This window comes from Buceros rhinoceros, unplaced genomic scaffold, assembly GCF_000710305.1.
Source record: "Buceros rhinoceros silvestris isolate BGI_N320 unplaced genomic scaffold, ASM71030v1 scaffold15811, whole genome shotgun sequence".
Lineage (NCBI taxonomy): Eukaryota > Metazoa > Chordata > Aves > Bucerotiformes > Bucerotidae > Buceros > Buceros rhinoceros.
In genome coordinates, this window is record NW_010393972.1 from 148,631 (window position 1) to 154,274 (window position 5,644).

Sequence of the window (5,644 nt, forward strand, 5' to 3'; positions counted from 1 at the left end):
GCAGTTGTCCGCATCTCCATGTACCATCTATTATTCAACTACAGTTAATGTATGTCAAAAAAAGATTTGCTTACTTCACTTTGAATCCGGGGTTATACTGACTTAATGTTCTGATACAGCAACTGTCACGAAGAAGAAATATCAAGTCATACAACAAAACGGCTCTTCAGTAAGAAGTAAAACAGAAGTTCTATGTTGCTTTAATGAATTGCAATGAAATCAGCTTTCACATCACTTAGAAAATTGTTCCGAGGCACGCACACACACATATTGTTTTCTGGAAAAAAACCAAAACATACTAATAGGAACTCACCACAAATTGAGAACGAAAGCAAATTTTAAAATCTTTCTGCAGAAAATGGTACTGGTTTTTTGCATCTCCATCTTTAAATTTCCATAATGGAAACAATGGGGAAATACCATCAAAATATCTTTATTGCTGGTGAATTAAAACTTTAAAAATAAGTGTTAATTAAAATACGCAAAGGAAAGATCTTTTATAAAAAGCCTGGTGAAGCTCTATAGAAAAAAAAAGGCTGAAAGTATACAGTTTTTAAATCAGTTTCTGAAACTTTTTAAGGGCTACATTTTAAAGGCTTTCAGGTAGGTGCCAGCTATAAATATACACATGAATGACAAACCAAAACTTAGCATTTTAAAAAATACCAACACAATTCATAAATGGTTTATTGGGGTAAATTGAACCCACTCTAAAATGAAAAATCTACAAAATTTTATATCACAGCTACAAGACTAGCAGAAATTAACAACTCAGTGGGAAATAATCATATACTTTTCCCATTCTACAATATAAGAAACTTAAAATGTAAGAAGAATATGGAGTCAAAATAAGAAGCTGTACATACATAAATTTATTTTAAAACTTAGATGACTCCCTAAGCTTGAAATAAAATGTCCATTCAAAGACTTTTCAAAATGTCTTAAAGTATTATTTCAGAATTTAAATGTTTTAAAAATGTGTGTCTCACTGCATTTATAATTTGAGTCTGCATATGAAAAGCAGACATAAAAAAGTTGTTACACCCTTTTAAAGGTTAGTTCCTGAATTATTTTGGGGCACAAAACATAATTCTATTTCTCATGTATCATGGAGGTTATGTGTAGCATTTATATTTTTCCACTGATAAACCCCATAAAATAAATCTGAAAATCCTTTTGAAAGTGAGGGTACACATAATGCCTATTTTTACAAGCTTAAAATGTCATCAGTGTTTTAAAAGATTTGCTTAATGTTCATTTCCTTGGTGAGTAACTGAGGTAAAAATAAATCTACTACATATGATAAAGATTCTGTATTTCTTTCCAACTGGTGTGAAAAATGAGAAAGCGTGAGTGTCAAGTGACTGGACAATAACAGAAGCTCAGCGTTTTCAGCCTGACAGAGGAGTATGCTTTGGATTTATCAAATCCCTGACAAGAATGAAACACAATTTTTGTATTAGGTATTTGAGTAAATAATCTGGGCAAAATTAGCTTCCTAAAACTGAATGAGCTTGTGTGTTTTCAAAACTGAAGACAAAAAACTGCTCTCTCTTCAAAGGGCCAAAAATAACAATTGTAAATAAGGGGAAACTCTTGGAAACAGAGAATCAAGAACTGTTAGGTTAAAAGAAAGTCATAGAACATGAGCTGATGCCAAAACTTTGAGGAAAGTTCAGTGGTATTGCATCATCACATGTTGCTATTTTGAGAGGTTTGAAGCTGGACATGACTTTGATAGAATTAGAAGGTAAGCCTATCTAATTGCAAGTACCCACCTATGTGAAAAGCTTTATACCAATGTAACATAAAGGAAACAAAGATTTTCAGTTAACGCAATTATTCCTGATAGAGGAGAAAAACAGGAAATCTCATCTTACAGTCACTTCAGTCTGGGGGAATTGAATACAGAGATTTAAATAGGAGAGAAAGATATAGCAATTATCTACATCATGTGCTCAAGTCCAAATTCTTTATCTCAGTAGGGTGTCAATGGTTCCTGGCACAAATCCCTTACGAGTGTCCTTTACAAAGAACTATCCACTTTATCTTCTGGCTTAAGAATGGCATAGCCAGTAAATCATGATAGCTTAATGCTAGTATGCCTCTCAGCTGTGTTCAGACTTTTACATATATCTATATATTATAAGCCACAGAGAGCCATGGTATTTATTTTTAGATGGAGAGAAAGATAGGAAGTGTGACTTCACCTGCTTGTTATCTCAACTCTTCAGATGCTGGTCAACAGGTGTGAAAAGCTTTCCTCAGCTGTGTTACTGCTACATAAACAACAGGCCTGCTCTGGGAGATGTTAAAAGCTTACAGGAAATTGCAACTCTTCAAATGAGTAAGCCAAGAATTGCATCTGAAAATACACAGACTAATTTACATGGTACTTTCATATCAGTTGTTTCAAGACAAATGCTTTTGATCTTCTAAGCAATGCTGAAGTGTTGCCAACAATTTGAAACCTATAAAGTTCTCTAAAGTAGTTAAAAGAAATCACGTTGTTTTCATCAACTCAGTAACTTTTTCCAGTTTTTCAACCATGTATTTCATAACTTAAAAAATCAGACTCACTTTTATCCAGATCAGAAGTATGCTATTGAAATTAAACCCCATATCACTCCCACTTCCTGGCATTTTGATTCACATCACACAACAGCTTCAGTGTGCACAAAGTGGTTTCCATTACAATGAAATTCAGCTAGAAGATGATCTCTGGGAGCTCTGCTAATTCACATCAACCACTAATAGGAATTCAGTCCATTGAATCAAACTAGAGTTTACAAACACCTATTAGGTAGATGCCAGATAATCAATAACAACTGAACTTCCGCTGCACCATGCTGCCTGCTAATGCAGACATAGCTTGAAGCATTTCTTGCAACTTTCATAGAGAAAAGTTTCTTAACAGAAATTAAACAGACTGTTTAAAACTAGAGATATATCCAGTCTCAGAATTAGGACCAGGCTTCAGAAGTTCCAAAGCTCATATCTGTTTGATCAAGAATTTTGGCTTTTAAAATGGAAAGACTGAGCAGTTTGGTATAGATCTGACTTGCATGTAAAACAAATCCACTTTATTCAAACTCCATTTTAAGGGGGCTTTTTCACAAGGACAAGATTTACCTAGTGGGCTTATACATTTATAAATAAAATGGTGAGAAATAAAACATGGGTTTGGGCACATATCCATATAGCTTCCTTTAAAATTTAAGCAAGAAACTCCCACAAGCAGTTTTTTCTTTTTTTTTTCCCTCTTCCTTTTTTCTTAAAAGATGAAGTTTTAAAACAAAAAGCACACAGGTCTTCAGCATATGCTCAGTACCGCCAGCTAAAATTCTTGTCTCCCTAAGAGCTTGGTAAGTAATAATTATCTACACAATGTCCAAGAACACAAAGGATTTTGTTTCACACATGGTAAAGCACACATTTGCTTTAGCATACTGAGTGTTTTTCGTAACACTCAGTTTACTTAATCTTCCATCTCCCCACACCAGGGCATGATCCAAAGACCGGTAAAGCTTTTAGGAGAGTCTTGAAAGATTGTAAAAGATATTACTCTGAAAAAAAGGCTCTCTTTGGCACAGGCTAGGACAGTTGACCACAAAAAACCCCACAAAAATCCCACACACAAAACCCCAAACTTTAAAGAAACACTGTTTCATACAGTTGACATGCTGACAAAATTACAGATGTGTTGCAGTGACAAATCCAGAAACACAGAAACCATAGAGTAGTTAAGATTATTATTTATTACTCGGAAAACAAAATATTCAGTAAATACCATGAGGATTCTGAGCAAGAGGAAAAATCTCTTGCAAGATTTTCATAGTCTTTCTTTTCCAGACGCCATTCAAAATCAGCTTTTTATAGATGTCTCTTGTTCAGTATAATGATTTTTAAAAAAAAAAAAATCTTTTTAGTATATTTTTGATTTAAGAGGTTTCTAATTACCTTATTATCTGCTAAACCAGCAGATAGAAAGTTAAATATTAATTAGACCAGATAAACTAAGGAGATATGACTGAAACAATATGTTCGATGTCAGAGAAAAAAAAAAACCACTAATACATGCAGCCAAATTGTCTCAGCACATTCAGGCCAAAAACCAAGCTTCCCTATTACAACAAAGAACCATGTTGTTTACGATCTTACACAAAACCTGTAGTGTGTCAATAGAAACACTTTGTGCTCCTGCCGCAAGGCACAGAAATATTCAGTCTCTTTGCATATAGAAAGGGATCTGTTTCCCAGCATCATGTTTGCAGCCAGTGTAACTACAAGGTGCTTGCAGGTTGTGCAAATACATAAAGCACAGGCATAGGTAGTTTTCTTTGAGCAAGAGTAAATCCCAGGGAGAATCTACGAGTGACAAATTACAATCAGTCTTTCAGTCTACTTACAGGTAAAATATCCTTTTCACATACTGACTATTCAGTTTGTGTACAGAACTCAACCTATTAATTACAAAGGAATGCTATCTATTTAGTAATCATATTCCTGACTGAAATTTCTCTACTTGGCAGTGTCACAAATAATTCTCACTACTGCTATATTTCACCGAGATTGGACTTGTAACATTTTTACTTCCACAGCTTGCACGTTTAAGAAAGTTGGGAGCAGATTAAAAGTGTCAAATATGAGACACTTAAGTAAGACACTTTTATTTTAGCTTCCTAATATTTTCCAAGAATTACATCTCTTTCTGCTGTTTTATTTTTGCAAATCCCCTCAATTTCATTTTACTTTCACTGCAAGAATACCCCTACCTTCCAAACCACAGTCACTTCTACAGAGAGCTCCTGTTCACTGCTCTAAGTCTCTTGCATCTCTTTGAGAAAGCCAATTCAAAACTATGAAGTGCAAGTAGGATGTATAAGTATGTTTTATGAAAAGTATGTTTTAAAGTGAGATTCTTTCACTGTCTGCCTTAACGCATTTTATTATTTAAAAGAAATGCAAATATTACAAGAACACACAGAAGCAGAGATGGCTCATGTATCCACCTCCATATAAAGAATAAGAAATAATAGGTAGTCCAGAGTTTAAAATTCAAACTAAGCAGTTGTTGTATGGAAGGGAAAAGACACAATATGAAGAACAAATGACATGATAATTTATAAACATTTTGTTCTTTTGCTTTTTTTCACATAAGGTTGGTAGACTGAGGTTGAAATAAAAGAAGATATGAGAGTTTAAAAATTATAGAAAAAGGCACAAAATAACCATTCAGCGCAAAGAAAGAACACAGAGAGTAAAACGTGCGAAAACTAGTCATGCACCAAGACACCAACAAGATCTTTAATCAGCTGTTCCAGTTGCTGGCTGGCTCATAAGTATTTCTCTCTACCCTAAACTCAAATGAATTGGAAAAATGAGACACCAGGTAAGGATTCTGCACTGTGTAACAGGACTAGTTCTCTACACTGCTGTTCAAGTATAAATTAATTTATGACTACACGGTTTCAGGGATTTCAGGAGATTCTTTGATAGTAATACAGGATTATGATTCTAAAAAGATTCACTTCTCTGTCTTGTCCTTCAACTATCCTTTTCCATTCTCACTATGAGTTGTTACGAGATTCCTCTCTACAAATACATACACTACACAGCTGTGTGAGTTGCCTTTCCTACATAC